The 22,402-nt window shown below is 37.0% G+C and overlaps 1 protein-coding gene across 10 annotated transcripts in view; it reads left to right on the forward strand.

Annotated features, from left to right (window-relative positions):
• The window catches only part of lola (longitudinals lacking), a 581,907-nt gene that overhangs the window by 345,746 nt on the left and 213,759 nt on the right, over window positions 1-22,402 (forward strand). The window lies entirely within an intron of this gene.

The following is a 22,402-nucleotide window of genomic DNA, read 5'->3' on the forward strand; positions in this document are numbered from 1 at the left end:
ATATGATGTTTCATATTATTCATCTGTGTGAAATAAATTAGAAATTAAGACTAATATATTTCATCATCTGATTTAGTGAAACTTTCACAGCTAATAAATATGTCAGTAGGCTACTATTAATTTTTGGTATTACTATACTGAGTTTCATTGGTTAGGACAACTGAAGTTTTTCCCTTCTCACTGGAAGCTAGGCAATAATTTCTAAAATGTGCTAATGAACAGTGAAGTTCCACAAAAGTTGGTGTGTTGCCAAATAGTTGAATGACTGGACAAAAATCCCTAAGCCTTGAAAAATCAGAATTACAGAAATGAATCTTACAGAACATAATAGGCAAAAGTATGAATGATACAAATGAATAGGGCCTACAGTAAAACTCCACCTTTCCAGCTCAGGGTGGACCTAGTCCATTCCAGATGACCAAAAATTGGTGTAATGTGAAAAGTTCCTTGACAACAAATTTATATACATTTTATTGCACATTTTATGTACTTTTACAATACTGTTAACAGTACAAAGAAGAGGACATTTCTAAATGTATATCTATAAATGCAAGTGCATTACCAGTGCATAGAATATAAATTTGACTTTGGTTTAGAGTACTGAACACCATTTCAGTTAATAAAGCAGCGTAGAAGGTGAGCTCTTGCATATGCCAATGGGACATCTGCACAGACAAAAACTTATTGGGTTAAAAGGATGTTTCACAAAAGGAAATATTCTTCTGTTTCAAAGTAAATTCCGAGATGTTTCACAAAAGGAAATATTCTTCTGTTTCAAAGTAAATTCCGGTTCACATACTCATGCCTATTCATCATTGACAAGCATAATAAAGTTGCTCTCCTAAATGAGTGCTGTACATTAAGAAGATTTCATTGACAAAACAAAAATCTTTAATTCCAAAATGATTCATTTTAATATTAACTGAAAGTCATTTCAGAACATTTCAGAGTATTTCAGAATAATCACATTTGAATTATAAAAAATGAAGTTTTTCTATGAAATCCTTCTAGGCCTAGATTTAAAGCAGTTATTTTTAAGAGTGAAGTTATGTTTATATTATCTCTGTAGTCAGCCTGGATAAACTAGATATCTGGATTAATGGAATCCAGATAAACAAGGTTCTACTGTACCAGGAATAAAGAATACAGGGCAGGAAGTAATTGAGAAGAGGGTGGGGGAGGAAGTGAAAAGAAAGGTGGAGAGGAAAAGGAGGCTTTTTTTTGGAATGAGCTCTCGGTTGCTGTGTTCTTCGACTTGAAAAAGCTTGAGAAAAAAAAAAAAAAGATTAACCACCTAATCAAAGCACAATATAATCTAAAAAGATTATTTTTCTAACAAATGTGGATATGTTTTGGCTCTTGGAGCCATCGTCAGCACATAAACACTTACATGATTAAAATAGCACATAAATATATTTGAAAGGACATCATGAATTTAGTAATGGCATATATCTTGAAGATTTTGAGTTTGAGTAGGGAGAGCATATTCTCAGGAACATGTTCAAGAAAATGGAGTATCAGGGACCTATATTGACTGTCACATTGTTTGCAATTGCCATCAACCCATAGTTGTCATTGCTGGGCCCACGGTTGTTCCATTGCTGTATCTCGACTATTTTGCCTTACATTTCAGGTTAGGAAGGATAGCCATTGCTGAGAGCTGCAGTCAGCTATTAACTGAGTTGACAGATTGGTTCTATAGCATGGTTTTTGTTTCTCAGTAGCGAAAACCTCAGTTTTACACTTCTGTTGATGTCAGATTTTGCACTGTGATCCTGGAGCATTGCCTGCAAAATAACTGACCCATCAGTGGTAGACACCTAAACATTTCTAGGACTCCATTTTGATAAGAGACTGACGTGGTAGTGCGGTGTATTGTTCAGCAGCAGCATCTGCCCTGAACCTTTCGGTTAGTATACACCATAGTGGAGTTAGGCTGACAACCAGCGCTTTCTGTACTAGCCCAATTTCCAGCCTGCTCGCTGTATCGGGAATGCTGGCAGCAGCAGATATCCTAACATAATCTGCCAGAATTCATGAAATGCCACAACATACAAGCTATCAATGCCTTTTTGATACCCAGTTTTACCAGAGGTACGAAAACCGGCTGGGAAAGACACATGAGTGGTTGGAATTCAAATTGATAGCTTGTGTCATGAGCTGGATGTGGCTACAGGCGGTTGTCTTCTCTGGAACCCTGCTGAGGTACCTCCATGGATAGTTCTGCGGCCGGATATATATCTAGATCTACTCTCTAGACCGAAGGTGAATATTGATACTTCTGTTCCTCTGAGATATTCCGGGGACTTCGTTCACAAATATCCGGATACATGACTTGTCTTCAGAGATGGTTGTAAGATAGGAAAGAAAGTTGGATGCTCATTTGTATTTGGTGATATTAGCACCAAGATCTTACTATCTAGTGTGCAGTATATGTGTTACAGAGCTCTTTCCCATCTTAGAAGCTTTGCAGTTTGTGCTGATGCACGATTGAGGCTACTTTCTCATGTGCGTTGACTCTAAGCTCTTTACAAGCTATTGATTTATGTTACCCACAACACCCTCTGGTGCAGCAGATCCACAATCTTCTGGCCTGGTTATGAAATGCAGACACCAAAATCACCTTCACGCTGGGTTCCTATTAACGTGGATTGCAAGCAATGAACTGGTTGCAAAAGAAGCAGTATTTATACCACCAAAACCTATGAACGTACCTGCTAGGTATATTGTTCTCATATATTCTGAACCATCTTGGCATTCTGGAAATTGGAGTGGCTAGCTATCCAAACTCCCAATTATGAATTTCAAAAATAAAAAAGCATATAATATTTAGGCAAAATGTTTTTGTTTTTAAAGAACCAAAATAAGATCAGCAGTATTCTCGTCATCTGCTAGTATGAGCAGTAAAGACGATTTACTGCAATATGGCAATCCTCTCTTCAATCTTTACGGAGAGAGGCTGTAGTTTTGTGCAGGTTGAGGATAGGTCATGGAAGATGTACTCTTACCTCCTAAAGAGGGAAGACCCCTCGTATGTTTAGATGGTGCTGCTTTCTCCATGGCTCCCTTTCACCATGGCTCACTTTCTCCTGTTCTTGTTGGCCTAACATGGAACTTCAGTCTGTCAGAAACACTGGATCTCATGCTAGCAGATGACGAGAATAATGCTGATCTTATTTTAGTTCTTTAAATACAAAAAATTTTTGCCTAAATATTATATGTTTTTTTATTTTTGAAATTCATAATTGAATATATATTTCATGTTTACTTCTATTTTGTTTATGTTTAGCTTGTTAAGAGAGAATGGTTGCCAAGATTTTCTTCCTTTTTCAACAACAAACACCACCACCACCACCACCGATGCTTGAAAGTAGATTACTGTAATTTAAATGTGGGGTTGTCATAATAAAGTAAGCTAGTGGAATCAGTCAGTCCGAACCATCCACGAAGTTCACTGCACTCATGGAGGAAGATTCATAGAATTTGTAAATAGTTCTTCGAAATTACTTAAGTTGTAACCACTGATTCTTTCTTTGAGGTTTATGTTTTTAAAAATTTCCACCTATTTATCTATCCATTAATTCATTTGTTCCAACCTCTCTTCTCTATCTCGTATGCTTCGTTCATCTTTGTGTAACTTTCACATCCCATTCTGCTCTAGCCCTTCGAGCTGGTATTAAAAGTTGGCCAAGTTTTACCCTACAGCGGTAATAAATTTTAGAAAAATATCACAATTTTACATGCTGTCGCAAACATTGCTATAACTTCTGAACGATTTGTTTGATTTTGTTCAAAATAAGTCAATACACAGTTCTTATCATGCAGATGTTGCATCTACATACAGAAAGGTGGCATGTAAAGTAAGAAAAAAATGCCTATTTGCCTTCTTTTCGGAATAAATTCGAATCAATAGGTGTCCATGACCACTCAGGTGAGCATTCACTTATGTTACTATCATTATGTACATCATACGTAATTTCCTGCTATCCAACATCATCACTATCACTTTCATTATCACTTGGATTAATCTCATCAATACTTTCATCCAATATGAGTTCGAGAGCTGCATTAGACAAATACAGACCATGCGAGGACGCCGCCATATTGTTTACAACGATGGGCGCTGATGAAACAAGTTCTTTATATGCCAACACAATGCCACATTATGGTAGAAGGTACTCCCCTGCAAAGAATGATACCCTGTACTGCAAGCCGTGCTAAAAGTTCATGTTGACAACCAACAGATGGCACGCTGACGTACATCTAAAACATCACTAGCCTAGTCCGTACAGGTATACGTCAAACCACTCCTGGCTTATGTTTTATAGATCCGTACATGTACACGCCGAACCAGCTTGAGCGGCTAGATGTCCTCCAGGTACTTTTTTCTAGGTCAAACCTCTCCATTTCTTCTCAGACGCCTTCCTTGCCTTTCAAAATATTGGTGATAAGGATGTTATGTCCAGTAATATGTTCAATAAATTTAATTTTCCTACTTCCATTTCCTTTTCCCTCTCATTTATTTGTCTTAATACATCTTGATTTTTTTCATGTTTCAGTTCAGGTCGTTGTCATTTTGCACCACATCTACATTACTGCTTCAAAGAGATTATTTTCCTAAGGTCCAGCTTTCACTTCCATAAAGCAGTGTGCTCCGTAAGAATGATTGCAAATGATTTTTTAATCTCCGCGTTCATCTGCTTAGTGGTAAAAGAATTTTCTTTGCCGTAATTGCCTGCTTTGCCAGACCTATTCTTGTAATTATCTATGGGATTAATGTATACAAACGCTGGGCTGAGTGGCTGAGATGGTTGAGGCGCTGGTCCTCTGACTCCAACTTGCCAGGTTCGATCTTGGCTCAGTCCGGTGGTATTTGAAGGTGTTCAAATACGTCAGCCTTGTGTCGGTAGATTTACTGGGAGGTAAAAGAACTCTTGCGGGACTAAATCCTGGCACCTCGACGTTTCCAAAAACTTGTAAATGTAGTTAGAGGGATGTAAAGACAATAACATTATTATTATTAATGTATGCAAACAGCAACACTTGCTGTACAATAATACAATTGTTAGGTTACAAGTAATGAAGGTTGTCCTACTTTTTGCTATTTGTTTTACATTGCATCCACACAGAAAGGCCTTATGGCAATGATGGGATAGGACAAGGTTAAGAATGGGAAGGAAGCAACTGAGGCCTTAATTAAGGTACAGCCTCAGCATTTGCCTGGTGTGAAAATGGAAAAACTTCTTCAGAGCTGCCGACAGAGGGTTCGAACTCACTATCTCCTAAATGCAAGCGCACAGCTATGTGACCCAAATGGCATAGCCAACTCGCTTGATACTTTGGCTTCTTTAAGTATTGTTTTCCTATTTTGCCTTAGTTAAAATTATCAATAGACACTTCTGGAGGCATACACTCTAATGTTTGAGTGTTTTTTGATCTGTGGTTTTTCAATGTGTTGTGGTTCTTTGTTGTTTATTTGCATATTTTACCTCATTTTTGCCAAGGAAAAATGCCATCTAGAAAAGAGGACAAAACATTGGCTGTCTTAACCAAACTACAGTCGGTGCAAAAATACTAGTTTAGAAACTACTTTTTATATCTTGTACATAAAGATAGATCAGAAGCACCCCAAATTTTATTAAGGATTAAGAAACATTCTGTATTTTCCTGAACTATTAAATCATTTTGGATGAAATAATTGATCAGAGTTTACATGGAACAGATGCTGGAGTTCTTACTGTTAGCTGAATATTAGTATCTTCAGTCATAGGGAACAGGTTTGAGGATGGTTTGTGGAATTAGTTCTAACTCCCAGATTCTTATAATGACAGGAATATCCACTGTTGTAGCTGAGCTTAGCGAAATGTATTCCCGTATGAGGACTCTGAGGGCAAAGTCAAGAAGTTTGATTCTGAGCAGTGATGAATCTCTCTCTCTCCTAATTTGTTTAATTTATTCATGTATTTATTTATTTATTTATTTATTTTATTTATTCTCCCTCCATCTACCCCCCCCCCCCCATTCTCTCTCTCTCTTCCCAGAAGGCATTGGCTGAGTGAAACATATGTCATTCAGTGCTTCAGTTAATTCAGATTGATTTTTATGGTTGGATCAACTTGATTTTACCTTTTACTGGTCAGGAAATCATTCTGTAGTGATTTCTTTTGTAGCTAATGCAACACAACAGTATAGCTTTTTCTTACTGGATATTTGTTTTTCTCTCTAACCTTTGGTTGGCATGTTACGCAAATTTCTTACAAGTTTTAAATATTCATAATTTTCTTCTTAAGATAGGAATTCTAGACTGTGTTTTGTGTATACTTGAACAATAATTTATACTTAAATCTTGTGAATATTTTGTTTGATCATTTTTAGTTTGTTTATACTCGGTGCATGGTTGCTAGGTAGGTTAGTTTGTTACTAAATCATAATCCAAGCTGTTATCTCCACGCTGGATTTTTGTTGGGCTTGGTGTTCTTTCAAGTTTATCACTCATTACTCTCTTTCTTTGTGATGCGTGAATTACTTTGATATTATTTTGCTGTAGAGTAGGATAGGTATCATATAACCTCAATATTATTAGACCATTGTCATATTATTTATCAGCCTAACCTCTTTCCTCATCACTTTACCGTCAAACACATGCTGTTGCTGGAAGCTTGTGAATTAATGGAATCCCAGTTCTAGTGGTCAGCGAAGAAACCCTGTATCTGGAGGTTTATCTCAAGATTCCAAGCTTGGTTGTATGCACTATAGAAAACTTTTCTCTGCAAATAGAGGCTTGCGTGTTCTCGTAAGCAAAGTCCATCCCTGATGACCAGCAACAGATTCTTGTTTATCAACAAAGTCATAGCCATTGTTTACCAGGTGATGACCATTTCAGGGAGACCCCAGAATGGATCTTGCCCTCTTCACCTTGTAACATGCAGTTCACCACAGTCAAAGTGAAGGTCCAGAATTGGAAAATGAACATTCAGAGAAAGCCTGGATGATCTTAAGGACTTGTACACTTAAGGAAAACACTTGAGAGTTGTAGAGTTACTCCAATGGAGTAAATCATTTTGTGGGATATCTTGCTAGGTTGAATTTTTACAATTTTGTTTTTACATTGCATTGACACAGATAGGTTTTATTGTGTCAATGGGAAAGGGAAGGGCTAGGAGTAGGAAGGAAATGACCGTGGCCTTAATTAAAGTACAGTCCCAGCATTTGCCTGATGTGAAAATGGAAAACCACGGAAAACCCTCTTCAGCGCTGTCGACAGTGAAGTGTGTATATATATTATCTTATGGCTTTACAAGTACACAAAATATCTAATAACACATGGAAATGTCCAAATTTGACGACCAGTCCAGAGTACTCGGGGTCACTTGATGTAGAAGCCTCAGATCACCGTTAAATGCTCGAAATGGGCATTCCTTAACAATGTGTTCCATTGTCTGCTTTTCCACTTTGCAGTCGCAGTCAGCAGATGAACGGAAACCCCATTTCTTCAACATATAACCACACCTCCCTTGACCCATTCTAATTCGGTTCAGCTTCGACCAGGTTTGACACGGCAGGTGGAATCCTTCAACCTTCAGCCTCCTTTGTTGGATCTTGAACCAAGTGAGCATTGTTGGGTGAATGTTCATGCCAACATTGTCGCCACTCGGAGGTCATTTCGAAAGAATTGATGCTTTTAAAATCAGACCAGGGTGGTTTGCGTGATTTCAGACGAGATGTTGGTGGGTCTTGTAGGGCATCATATAAGGGAGAGTTCTTATGAGAAGAAATCTTCTTGAGCAAGTTTACCTTGGCTGCTTTCCTCCTCAGATCTTGCGGGGCAATATTAGCTAAGACAGGTAACCACTGAATGGGAGTAGATCTGACAGTACCAGTGATAACTCTCATGGCTTCATTAAGCTAGACGCCAATCTTTGTTGGGTGAATGCTGTTCTGCCATACAGGAGCACAGTATTCACCAGCAAAATACACTAGAGAGGGTGCAGCAGAGCGTAGGGTATTGGCGTCCGCACCCCAGTTACTTCCGGCAATCTTGCGGAGTAGATTCTTTCTGGAGCCAAATTGTTTAGATAATGTGATGCACTGCTGTTTGAATGTCAAGGACCAATCTAGAGCGATTCCTAGATATTTTGGATTGTAGTTATGCGGTACTTCGGTTCCGTCGAAAGTCACATGTAGCTTCTTATGGGCTTCCTTATTATTTAGATGGAATGCAGTAATCTCAGTTTTATTTGGGTTAGGTTGAAGTCTCTATTTATGGAAGTAGTCACTCAATTTCATCAGACTAGTTGTCAGTACATTGTCATGGTGCATAAGATCTTGACTCTGGAAGACTTAACGCTAAGTCATCTGCATACTGGATTTTCAATGAGTCCGTGTCTGGCATATCATGGATATACAAGTTAAGCAGAATGGGGGACAGAACTGATGCCTGAGGCCATGTTTAGAGCTGTCCATCTGTTAGGTTGTCCATTCAGAAACACCGTAAAGCATCTGTCAGAGAGCATGTTGTTCACTAGAACCTCCAGCTTTTGACATGGGATGATTTCAATAAACTTCAACATCAAGCCTCCCCTCCACACAGTGTTATAAGCTGCTGTAAGGTCCACAAATACTGCAGCTAATCGGAGTCCCCGTTGAAATCCAGGTTCAACTAGAGTTGTCACTGTTAAAATCTGGTCGCAGCAGATCCGATGTTTCCTAAACCCATTATCTCCCAAATGCAAGCTGATAGCTATGCGACCAAAACCACCTGGGCACTTGCTCAGTGCCAGATTGATGAATGTCTTTCCTGGGCCTAAACATCAAGCTGTGAAATTATATAAGCGGAGGGGAAAGAAGACAGAGAAATCCTGAAAGGCACTCGAAAAGAGATCAGGCAAGAGGCAGGATAAATATGCCTACCAGTTAACACAATTCCAGTTTTACAGATGGAAGGCAGTCTGCAAAGTTCTTGGAAATAATGGAATTCCTTGCAGAATACCTATATCCGACATTGAAAACCGTTTATTTCCCTTGCCTGTATTCAATCACCATTCCAAGTACTAGAGAGTTATCCTAATGCGTTATCTGAAAGTGATATTGTTGTTCCAGTTGAGACCTACCAGCTCATAATATCAAAGGAAGAAGTCATTAACACCTCCAAAGTTGTCACTGTAGGTATTTCACCTGGTACTGACCATGTATTAATACAAGTAATTAAAGATGACTGCGTCTCTGAAATAATTGCCATCATAGTCACATGATTATGTCATCATATGTTCCTCTCTGCTTTCTAAAGGCTAGAACCATTTTGATTTACAAGTCAGGAGATGTTGCATCTGGGAGATAGTGGGTTCGAATCCCACTGTCGGCAACCCTGAAGATGGTTTTCCATGGTTTCCCATTTTCACACCAGGCAAATGCTGGGGCTGTACCTTAATCAAGGCCACGGCCGCTTCCTTCCCATTCCCAGGCCTTTCCTGTCCCATCGTCGCCATAAGACCTATCTGTGTCGGTGCGATGTAAAGCAAAATAGAAAAAAAAAAAAAAAAAAAAAGTCGGGAGATGAAACTGATCCCTCAAACTGGAGACCTGTAAGCAGAAGTTTGTTATTAAGAAGGTTAATTGAATGGATACTTGACTGCAGGCTGCTAGAATTTGTTCCATTTAATGTGCATCAGAGAAAGGTTTCACTCAGTCTCCCAGAACAGTCACAAGTATTGCATTACTGCAGTCAGTTCTTACAGCTGCAAAAAGGGACAAAACTGATACAACAGTAGTTTTTCATGATATCGGAAAAATAATTGATAACATCGGACATGTGCACCTAAAAAAAGCATTTGAGAGTTATTCCACTCCAACAAAGCCTGCAGAGTTGATCTTGAAGTTGCAGGAAGGGAACATTTTTCAGATTGAAGCAAACCATTTGAAATTTAAGTGTTCTGGACTGAAACAGGAGTCCTGCAGGGTTCACCTCTGTCATCATTGCTCTACAACCTTGCAAGAGATCATGTTTTAAATGAGCCCTCTGAGGAGTGTGTGGCTGTTAAATATGGGTATCCTTTGATGTTTGGCTGGGCCAAAATCTCCCACAGTCCTTGGTTTTGCTAGCGACACTTTGATCATTGGCAGATACAAATCTTCTGCAATGGATCTGACTAAGATGGCAATTTAAAGAGGTTGACTTCGACATCAATAGATAAAAATCTGTGTCCATCAGTATTACACGGGTCAGCCTTCCTACCCATGCAGGTGAAATCATAGAAATAGAACCAAATGGAACAATGCGATATCTTGGAATGAACTTCAGTGATGGAATAACTTTCGACTCTCATAAGACAATGAAAGAACTATGTAGTAAACTTGAGTCTCTCTTGTCCTCTCCTTGTTTTACCCCAGTCAGAAGCTCATGGTTCTGAGTGCTTCAGTTTGTCCCATGCTAGTGTACCCTTTCCTGGTGGTAACCCTGGCAAAATTCCTAATAACTTCCTTGAAGACAGCAACAGAATGGTTAGATGCACACTTAAGGAAATTCTCCAGCTTTCCATCTGTTTTTCCTGATAGTATGATGTATAGCCATAGAGGTTACAAGAGTCTTGGATTTTTCCATGTGTAGCAAATCAATGCCCTAAGAATCGTGCTAAATAATAAAAATATCTATATCCTGGAAACCTGAAACCTTAAAAAAGAAAGCAATAAATGTTTGCTGATAATTACCTTGAATTCTGACAATAATTTGATCAGTTGCAAGGATGGATTCCTAGATCCTAGGAAAGTAAAAAAATAAACTGAGAGATCTGGAGTGTCAAAAGTAGTGTCAGTGTTGCCCTCTTTAGCGATTACCCTCCAGCAAACCATTGATCTGCACACTATTAGGGTTTATCATGTTGTGAATGGCAGGAAGCTTTGAAAATGACTGCAAATGTGGCTGCAGTTTGTGCGATACCAACCAGGACCCCAGACAACAACTGTGAGGTAGAAACTCTTTTTCTCGTAAGTCTGTCTATCATGTCTTGGGATCTTGCTTTCATTGTGATCTACTATGGAATGAGAGGCACCACAAAATTCATCGCTCAGGCCCTTGGACACACATGAAGAAGGTTGGTCTACTGGCTAATGGGAGCACCCGAAGGCTTGATATGACTGCATTCATGAACACAATAACAGCTTTCATTATTGATCCTACTTTTCGGTTTGAGTCCAAGACCAATGAGCCAAGTAAAGTTAATGAAGAGAACAAGATGATACACAAATCTACCATTCTCTTCTACTGCCAGAAATATGGTATTGCAAACATCAAGGATATCAGCTTGTTAATCGAAGCTGAAGAACTTCCGTCACCTGCCAACGTTTTAATTTAGATTTATCTCTTATCCAGACTGTAGTTCTGGGAGCCTTGAAAGGATCATAGTCCTAACTCTTTAACCATTTATATTAATAACATTACAATCATACCTAAAACAATATATAATGTGATTGTAAATCAGTTTAAATCTCTACCGTATAAGTTCTGGTGCAAATTACTCAGTTGACTTGGTATACTCTATCATTTGTGACAGCCTCCTTCTGTAGGAAGTGTTTATTCATCTTGTGAATGAATGTTGTACAGAAATTTGCCCTGTCATATAAGTGAAGTGTTGATGAGCATTGGTTCTAACTTCAGATTTCAGAACAGAGCTCCTTAATACTTCTTTTTGTGACGGTGATATACATTCAGTGGGTGGGCTCTTCCTCCTAATGTAGAAGATGGAGAGATCATATATTATTTATGATGTAAGGGTTGCTTTGCATTGGATTCGTAGTTGTAGGTTTCTTCTTGATACCCCAAAAATAATGCATATCCCTGGGCATCCCATTCTCATACCTCATTCTGGCAAGGTGGTGTATAACCAAAGATATCAAGCTTGTACAGTTATATTTCCCATTGGATTTTTTTTTTCTCGTAAGACAATTATGGATTTTTTGTTACACCAAATTCCTCAAAGAATTTTGAAATAGTTCGTCCCCACTAGGATACCCAACACTTCGATGTTAGCTAGATTTAAGTTGTTGGAGCAGTTTTCACTCATATATTAGAACCAGAAGAGAATGAAGAAAATAATTCACTTTGTTGATAATGGCGTGTAGCATCCGGAGAGGCCTGGTGCAGGTATTTTGATTTGACGCCTGTAAGCGACCTGCGTGTCGTGATGAGGATGAAATGATGATGAAGACGGCACATACACCCAGACCCCGTGCCGGGGGAATTAACCAATTATGATTAAAATTCCCGATTCTGCCAGGAATCGAACGCGGGACCCCTGTGACCATAGGCCAGCACCGTAACCATTTAGCCATGGAGCCGGACATTTTGTTGATGAATAGTGATGATATAAGGAAGATATCTAGTTTCATGAAGATGACAATATTTTTAAACGTGTTAGGTCGTGTAAATAGCCTCTGGTGGCAATTGTGAAAGTAAATAAACAAAGTAATGACAATATTTTCTCAATAATTGGAACTCAAAAACCAAACCAAACCAAACCCCATGGTGCAATAGCCCTGAGGAGCCAGAGCCTGCCAAGCGACTACTGCTCAGCCCAAAGGCCTGCAGATTACAAGGTGTTGTGCCGTTGGCGCGACGCATCCTCGCGGCTGTTATTCTTGGCTTCTATACCAGGGCACTATCTCACCGTCAGATAGTTCCTCAATTGTAATCACGTAGGCTGAGTGGACCTCGAACCAGCTCTGAGATCCAAGTAAAAACTCCTGACCTGACCAGGAATCAAACCCGGGGCGTCCGGGCAAGAGGCAGACACGCTACCGCTATACCGCGGGGCTTGCAGTGCAACTCCGAAAAGTCACAGTAGAAAATCAAATGTTGCCCAGTATCCTGAAATTCAGATTAGAGAAATTACTCTACGTTTGAACAGAGGGTAAAAATGGTATATAAGTCCAGCCCTTGACCCATTTCTCTACAGGGTTTGGTATAAGATCATCATATCTGAAGACCAGAAAAATATGAAGATTTTTGTCACTCAAAATACAGTAGCAAACATATTATCTATGAATGATTTTATCCGGGAAGAAAGAATCATATTATGTATGTTGGGACGGCACTTTTATACCTACGCCTATTATCCTTTGGTCCCTTGTTAAATATGGTACTTAAGAACTATGGTCATAGTGATGTTTCCTGCCTGTGTTCAATTTTCAGTTGATTGGGATGTGCATGTTCTTTGCTTTTTTCACTGAAGTTCAGAATGTGCTACAATAGAATCTTTATAACTCAAATGTCATTATCTCAAAAAAAAAAAAAAACCTGTAGTTGAGGCCAATTTTAACCTTGGTAAGTCAAAACATAGAAAAAAATAACTCGGAAATTTTCATAGGATGTCGAAGGTAAAGAAATCTACATTTTTTTTGCTATTTGCTTTACGTCGCACCGACACAGATAGGTCTTATGGTGACGGTAGGATAGGAAAGGCCTAGGAATGGGAAGGAAGCGGCCGTGGCCTTAATTAAGGTACAGCCCTAGCATTTGCCTGGTGTGTAAATGGGAAACCACAGAAAACCATCTTCAGGGCTGCCGACAGTGGGATAATCTACAATTTGAATGCAAAGAAACTCTCTCTCAACCTTTCTTCAGAAGAACTGAGCAGTTACTATCCTGAACAAAAACATGTTATAGAGCTGTGTATTTTTTAAAGTAAAAAAACGTCTTTTCCATTTTCAGAGAGTAAGAAATGTTGTGTAATTAAATTTGATTTGAAGTTTGATTTCCCTTATATATACATGCTGTTGACTTACTTCAATATTTAAATAATATTTTTGAAGTTGTTAAAAAGGCTGCTTGTATTTGATATTTTGAAGAAGTGCAAATTTAATTTCTATTTGATTGTGTTGTACTTCATTATTTCAATCACTAAAAAATATTCCAGATATTTCCGGTCTTATATCCATGAAGACATACAGTATACTGTAGTAGGGAATCAATATAGTACATTAATTTTATCCAGAGCCTGCAAATGTTGATTAGTCAAATTTATTTTCATTCAACCTCACAGGGAATAGTTTATGTTGGACCAGACAGATGTCAATAAAACATGAGTGAATGATTAATTAACATATCCTAAATTTAGTGGTAACAATAATTTTGCTGTAAAATTAATGGCAGTGTTATAATTAATTGCTGAAAAATAGCTTAGTGGCTCAGAACAGTTAACAGATATCACTTTGTGTATGTAATGTGTAAATATACTGATAGTTCTGTTTATAAGTTACATAAAATACTATAGGTATACCAGAATTGAGATTTTAATAACACAGACTGAAATTCAAACTCCACAAACCTATTTTACTGACAAGTATTAGGTTTGAATATATAAAAATGTTAGGGTTTTAATCCTCCTGTGTTGTTTATAATGGAAGCTAAATATTGTATAATATGAAATATTGGATGTCTGTACATGCCACTACTATACAAACAAGGAGACTGCCAGATAGCTGTTCAGAATTACTTGTGTTATGCTGTGGACAGCCTGTGTAACAGCAGCAGGTGTGCAGCAATTTTCTGATGTCTGCATTGATCAACCTTCCAAATTTCATTGCAGTGGATATCTTCAGTACATTGCTCCATTTAAAACTACAACAACCAATTACCATTTTTAAGTACACAAAAATTATTTTGTAGCAGAATGATGATTACCTTCAAGTTTGATTCCTTAATTGATCATCCTACCAAGCTTCATTGCAATCGGTCTGGTCTATCCCAGACAGTTCCCTTGTTAGTAACTCGCAACCCATGTTAAGATTAAAATTTCTAGAACAAAGAATGCAGACTCAAATTACTGAGATTCTACTTTGCACCGGTAATAATATTAATGAGCATATATTTGAGCAATTGAGAGGTTGTGGTGTGTCATTTTTATAATTTTTTTATTTAATTTTTTTTTTTAGCAAGAATGAATTTGCAGTGATGAACTGTTTAGTAATTTATGGTTTAGTTTATAAGTCAGTTATCAGTGACTTGTACATAATTAGTTTTTATAATTTTTGCATGTAAAGTGAGGATTATAACTGTATTTATATGTGTGTTTGTACTCTGTACATTGCATTGTATGTAAGGGGTTGATATTTCAATGTTTTGAGTCTCTCAGCTAACCAGTCTGACTTGTGTTGGGCTGTTTGCTTTCGTTATTTGTATCATAGTTTTTATTGGAATGTTATGTAGATATCGTATACTGTAAGTATTGTTGATATTCTTATAGGCTAACATTTCTTAAAGTATTCCTGTGCTTTATTGACAAGAAATTTTGAAATTTATGTATGTTGTTCTTCAAAGGGAAGATGCTTTGTTACCCTCTCTTTTGAATGATGATTTTTATAGATTTTGCATGACTTGTGTACATTAAAATGTTTAAGGTTTGTAATAATATTTTAGAAAATTGATTTGGAGTTATAAATAATGGGTTTAGATTTTTTGTTTGTTCTTTGTATTGCTTTACATTAAAAGCTCTTTACTAGTTTGAACTTATTGTTTATAAATTGATTTCGTATTAACTTAGTTTACAAAGCAAAAATTTAAATGTATCCTCCTAATTCAATACAAAAGATAATTCCATCATTACAGTAGATGGAGCAATAAAATTCAAACATGTTTCGACTCGTTTGAGCCATCTTCAGTGAAATAGGGGGGGTAAAGTAATATCCTGTAATTAACTTAGTTTGTTAAAGCAAGATAAAGGAGCTATGTAAATATATGAAGGGCTTATTCCATTATACTCTTACTGAATTAGATAATGCAGAAGAAATGATTTTTTTAGGGAAGAATGTAAGGCATCAGAAGGCTTGAAGACAAAATCAAGAGACATGGGTTGTGTATCAAATTTAATGTTAGTTTTTTAATATTTATTTCTAAATATTTAGTCCCTGTTGTGTGCAGAAAGTAAGCTATTTTGCAATGACATTGGGAACAGGATATTGTGACAAAAATTGTATCTCCTGCAGACTTTTACCCAAAAAAAAGTGTCTGTTGTTAAAGGGAGTAAGGGAGTAATCAGCACTCATACATCTTAGGTGTACTGTACAGTTTGCCCACTATGCATTAGTTTGTAGACCTCAAGGGTAGATTTCAAGTTGCTGCTTCTTTGGGTTTTGCTAATTTTATCATACTGCTTCATTATTAGGTTATTATATGACAATAAATGGTTATTGATATTTGTTAAGAGAATGGCATATCACTCTTAAGGAGATTATTTCTTTGATGTTATCAAAACATCTGTTGCTTGTAAATACAAGAGAAGTCTATCCTTTTCTGCATTTAATCATATGATACCTTTTATTCCTGTCATTTTTCTGGGCTTGTATCCATTATTACTACCTTATGAAGAAGCAGATCTACAGTGTAAGAGTATTATTCTAATTTTATTTCTCAGTGCATTCTCTATGCTGGTGTAAGGATGATAACAATTTGTGTACTTGTAAGTAATTGCAAAATTGACTCCTGTGAGAGTTGTCATCGTTGATAACAAATATAGATTATTTGTGTTGTGGTTAAGGTTGTACTTTGGTTCACTAAGGACGAGCAACATCCACATACCGCAGTGAGTGTCTACATAATTCTATGCAGGTTTGGCCAGGTTTACTTAGAAACCATCAAATACAGAGTTGAGACGAGACTGAAAAATAAAAACAAAACAGCTGACTAGGGCAGACTGAATTCATCTGTTGCCAAGCGCATACCATTGGATAGCTATGTTATGCATCATAGGCATACAGATATAGACTACTTTTAACTATTTTACTTTATCTTGCTCAACTGCAATCAGAAACCATTGAGATTTTCAAATCACAAACAGTTTTAAATGAAAGGAAGAACCTGAACATGTCAACAGTGTGTGAATTTCTATCCTCAAAGACACAAAAATAAAGAAGCCTGAAGTTTGTAGGAGCTGTGTCAGACAAAGATTGCCTCCTGGCAATCATCACCAAGAACTTTTTTACAGCAAAGTTAGGACATTGCAGAAAAATGAACTGTTATTGTTATATGTAGTGATAGCAAGAGAGAGAACTTCAGTGAAATGCTGACTTTTATTACTTTGTATACTGACAGCAAACCTTTGAAATTCCTAATGATAGTTTTCATTGAAGCATTGGGAGCTTCATATCCCAGTTAACTATGATTTGGAAATTTGGAAAACTTCTGTTATCTATGTTCCACTGGCTGCGAAAATGTAATCTGTTTTGATTGTAAGGCGAGAGTAGAGCAGTATTAAAAACATTAATTTAGCAATGCTGGGTAGCTCAGGTGTAGAGTGCTGGTCTTCTGAGCTCAATCCGGTGGTACTTGAAGGCGCTCATATACTGTATGTCAACTTCGTGGTAGTAGATTTACAGGCATATTAGAGAACTCTTGCTGGACAAAATTCTGGAATTTCTGCATCTCCGAAACAGTAAAAGTAGTTAGTGGGACATAAAACCAGTAACATTATTTATTAATATTAATTTATAGTTTTGAAATTTCCTAGGAAAATAAACTAAAGAACTTCAGGAGACTGTATTTTTCAAGAACTTGGACACAGGTTCTTATTTGTAACACTTGAAATTCATCAAAATGAAAGGTGTAACCTGCTTGTTAAACCATTTTAATTATTCCTTTTTATAACATTTTTTTCTTACTCATTAAAATTTTGTACTCGAGAGGGGTTACAGATAGGACTATATTATTTCTCAGGATGAATGTAAATTATATCAGTGACAGCTGCAAACCTTGTTAAAGATCTGGGTTCAGTGCTGGAATTTGAAACAGAGTAACATGTCTGTTGTTTAGATTCTATGTAAAATGTTTGTCATATAATTTATGATGGGAAGATTTTAAGTTGCAAAGGTTTTTTTACTTACTTACTTACTTTAATTATTGTTTTATATATAAAAGATGCAATGTTGAAATGTTTTTGGAGTATAAATGCGTAAAAGCTTCTCAGAAAATAATCTCGGAGTGATTTAAAGTTTGCAGTAACCTAGAAAGAGATAAAATTATTCCCAAAACATATATTAGTATAGTAATTAATTCTTGCGTTGTATGTATGTATGTATGTATGTATGTATGTATGTATGTATGTATGTATGTATGTATGTATGTACCCCTTAGTCCTGTTTTCTTATATGGGGTCGAGGATGAGGTGAGATGAAATTTCATAAATGAAATGTTATAAAGAGTTTGAGTGATAAGAAAAGTCTTCTCAGTTTTAATTACTGCATTGATGGGGTGAAAGTTCCTTATGGGGATCTCTGTATATCAGGAAAGATCTTCATTGGAGTAATCACATAAATGGGATTGTAAATAAAGGGTAGAGATCTCTGCACATGATTATGAGGGTATTTAGGGGTTGTAGTAAGGATGTAAAGGAGATGGCATATAAGTCTCTGGTAAGACCCCAAGTAGAGTATGGTTCCAGTGTATGGGACCGTCACCAGGATTAGTTGATTCGAGAACTGGAAAAAAATCCAAAGAAAAGCAGGTCGATTTGTTCTGGGTGATTTCCGACAAAAGAGTAGTGTGACAAAAATGCTGCAAAGTTTGGGCTGGAAAGACGGGGAAAAGGAGACGAGTTGCATGACTAAGTGGTATGTTCCGAGCTATCAGTGGAGAGATGGAATGGAATGACATTAGTAGTTGAATAAGTTTGAGGGGTGCCTTGAAAAGTAGGAAAGATCACAATATGAAGATAAAGTTGGAATTCAAGAGAACAAAATGGGGCAAATATTCATTTATAGGTAGGGGAGTTAGGGATTGGAATAATTTACCAAGGGAGATGTTCAATAAATTTCCAAATTCTTTGCAATCATTTAAGAAAAGTCTAGAAAAACAACAGGTAGGAAATCTGCCACCTGGGTGACTGCCCTAAATGCAGATCAATGTTGGTTGATTGATTGATTGATTGATTGATTGATTTTATTGATTGATTGATTGATTGATTGATTTTATTGATTGATTGAATTATAAGGCATTCTTTTTCGGCCGGATGCTCTTCCTGATGCCAACTTCAGTTCAGGAGCAAATAATGAAGTGAATGACGGTGAATGAAAATGGGAAAGGAGGTGGAAGGAGTCTGCTGTAACCTATGAATAGGAAGTATCCTGGCATTTGCTTGGAAGTGAAAATGGGAAACCACAGAAAACCATTCTCAGGACAGCCAACGGTGGTTTCAAACTCACTTGTCTCCCAAATGCAGAGTTTTGCTCCATAACTATAGCACGTTAACACACGCAGCCACTCTGCTCAGTTAATTCTTGCATTGTTTCTGCATATTTTAGTGCATATTATTTTTACGCCTGTTTATACATGTTTACTTGCACATTGAGCTGTCTGCTTATGGATACAAAAATAAACTTTAATGAATGATAAAAGTGAAGTGCCCATTAAAACCCCATTGCGCTGCAGCCTAATGTGCTTAGGCCTACCAAGCAACTACTGCTCAGTTCAGTTCTCTCGTAGGCTAAGGGAATTTTACCTGGAGCTGGCAAACTGCCCATTACTGGTAAATTATCAGTGGATTGTTCATAGCCTACTACTTGTATTTGGTCAATTATTTTTAATGTGATTGACTAAGATTTTGAGAGTATTAAGTACCAGTATATGGAATTTGAGGGTAATATTGGCACAGGCATCCATTGTTATTGATACTGTGGTAGTACATCAGTTGTAGCCATGTTACACTGGCGAGAATGCAGTGTATGATTGTATCTACATGTTTAATGCTTCATCTTACTGCTGATCTTCAGGGTTTGCATCAACATAATCAAACAAAGCCTTTCAACCTGCTTTTGGGAGGGTCCAATATTTTATTTTATAAATGAATATTTAAAGAAGACTCCATACACACTAGTTGGCTTCTTGTGATTACTTCTGGTTTCAGCCTTATTTCTCTACTTCTCAGTTTTGGCATCTGTATTAACATTTTATTTACTTGTAATGTGGTGGATTAGTAAGCAGACTTTATAATCATGTCAAGACAAAGTTTTACTTGCAGTTGAAATTTACTACTTGTGTCATGCCAGACACAGTAATACTGTGCATTCCTTTGATCCCATCATTAATGCCTGGACTACATATTCTGCCTTTAAATTCATTCACAGTAACAACGAACTGAACAGATTTCTATGAACTTGTTACATCTTTGATCATCAGCAGTAGTGTAGGCATACAGATTTATGAATGTAACTAATACTTTGTTGAAGCTAAAAATATTTGCTTGGTTCAAGAGAACACGATTAGATTGGCTAGTCTTATGAAACCTTTTTGTTTCATTTGAGGATCTGCGTTAGTAAGCCAGCTGCACTCTTTGGAATTTTCAATCTCTAGCTCATTCACTGCTAACTATGTATTACTGTTCCATTTTTAGTCTTGAGAGTTTCAAAGCCATTACTCTGATAGACTCAGTTTTCTGATCAGTTGGCTATGAACAGTTAGTGTGCTTCATTTTAGTGCTACTTTTTCCTTATTCATGTCTGTTCATCCTGTTAAGTGTATTCTGTGATCAGAATATGATTGCATTCGGCCATGCCAGAAACTACTGCTTGTTTACATCTAGTGCTCTGTCATCAGGTGCAGTAGGGTGCTAAATCTGTCGCTACTCAGTCAGTCGGTCAGTCCTTGGTGATACAGTAGTGCCTTTCGCGCACTACTGTCTGAATGATCAATATACAGTCTGTTCTGAATTAGTTCTATAGTTTTTGCATTTGTATCATTCCCAAATTCTTCTCTAAAATTAATCTTGTCCTGTTGGTAATGCAAGATTCACATGGCAACTGTACTCGGTCCACTGACATGTCCGCCGCTTGCCCCACTATGATTCACCAACTGTGATACAGAAACACTAACGGAGCTTTGCGTAAGTGCAATTGTATTTTGAGTAAGCCAACGTAATACTATGCATTTTCCCAGCTAAGAGCAATATTTTTGTTTACTGAATTTATCCTTAAGAAATATTTTTATGGACAGCAGTAAAATTACTTTTAAACGTATTTATTGTTTCACTATGTGAATGATAATTTGTAAGTTATACTGGAACTACTATTTGCATGTGTAAGCAAATGCAGTTTTCAATATTCCTTCTGAAAGTTATTATGTTTATTTCCAAGATAACATTTTAATTTCTGTTGGATCTGCATCATGAAGATTATTTAAAATTATTTAACTGCAAGGTACTTCAGTCTGTCAAAACTAATTCAGTATAACATAAATTTAGAAAATACTTGAAAATAAAACATTTTTTAACAGTTTATACCTGAAAAATTAATTAAAAACAGAATGACATGTTTCATTCTTGAAGAAGAGATTCTGTCAAATCACACTTTTACTTTTTTTTTAAAATGAATTGATGAATATTATCAATAAACGTAAAGCATGTATGTTTAAATTCTCTTTACACCCCTCTAATACTTAAAAGTTAGAACTTATCTTAATGAATTGCAACAGGAGTGCTTCCTCTCTCTTTACTAGTCCAGCAAAGAGTGCAAGGTGGTGTAATGCTCTTGTCATTGGCACGAGGCCAGCTGGCTAGTTTGTTGGTTAACTTTTCATCATGTTCCTGTGACATCATCGGCTTTTGTGGAACTGTGTTTGTAGCTTTGTTGTTGTTGTATTTTAAATTATTCTTGGAAATTATTTAAGGGTTGTTTAATGAGCATTTACTGAGCTGGCTGGTTACTGCTAACTTTCCATTACATCATGTTCTGCTGATGTCATTGCCTTTCATGGAACTGTCCTTTTAGTTTTAGTTTTTTTAAATTATCATACTTTTAGGATTACTATTATTATTATTATTATTATTATTATTATTATTATTATTATTATTATTATTATTATTGACTACTACTACCTCTTTTGTGTCCGACTCGTTGGCTGAATGGTCAGCGTACTGGCCTTTAGTTCTTAGGTTACCGGGTTCGATTCCCGGCCGGGTTGGGGATTCTTAACCTTCGTTGGTTAATTCCAATGGCCCGGGGGCTGGGTGTTTGTGCTGTCCCCAACATCCCTGCAATTCACGTACCACACATAACACTATCCTCCACCACAATAATACGCAGTTACCAACACATGGCAGATTTTAAGGTTATAAACTTCATAATTGGTTCCGTATTGAGTTGAGATTACACGTAATAAACATTGCAGGGTTGATATGTATTGAGAAGGTGGAAATAATTTTTTGTATTTACTTTACATGGCAGATGCCGCCCACCGTCATCGGAGGGTCAGCCTTACAAGGGCTGCACTCGGCTACAAATAGCCACACAAAATTATTTATTACTACTTCTTTCGTAGTGATTCCAGAGTTTGTGTGATCATTTTGGTTGACTTTCTTTGTGATGTATATTTCTATTGTCCCTTTTTTATACAGGGCGGTCGGAAACAACGTGAACCTAGTATACA

The sequence above is a fragment of the Anabrus simplex genome, chromosome 1, assembly GCF_040414725.1.
Source record: "Anabrus simplex isolate iqAnaSimp1 chromosome 1, ASM4041472v1, whole genome shotgun sequence".
NCBI lineage: Eukaryota > Metazoa > Arthropoda > Insecta > Orthoptera > Tettigoniidae > Anabrus > Anabrus simplex.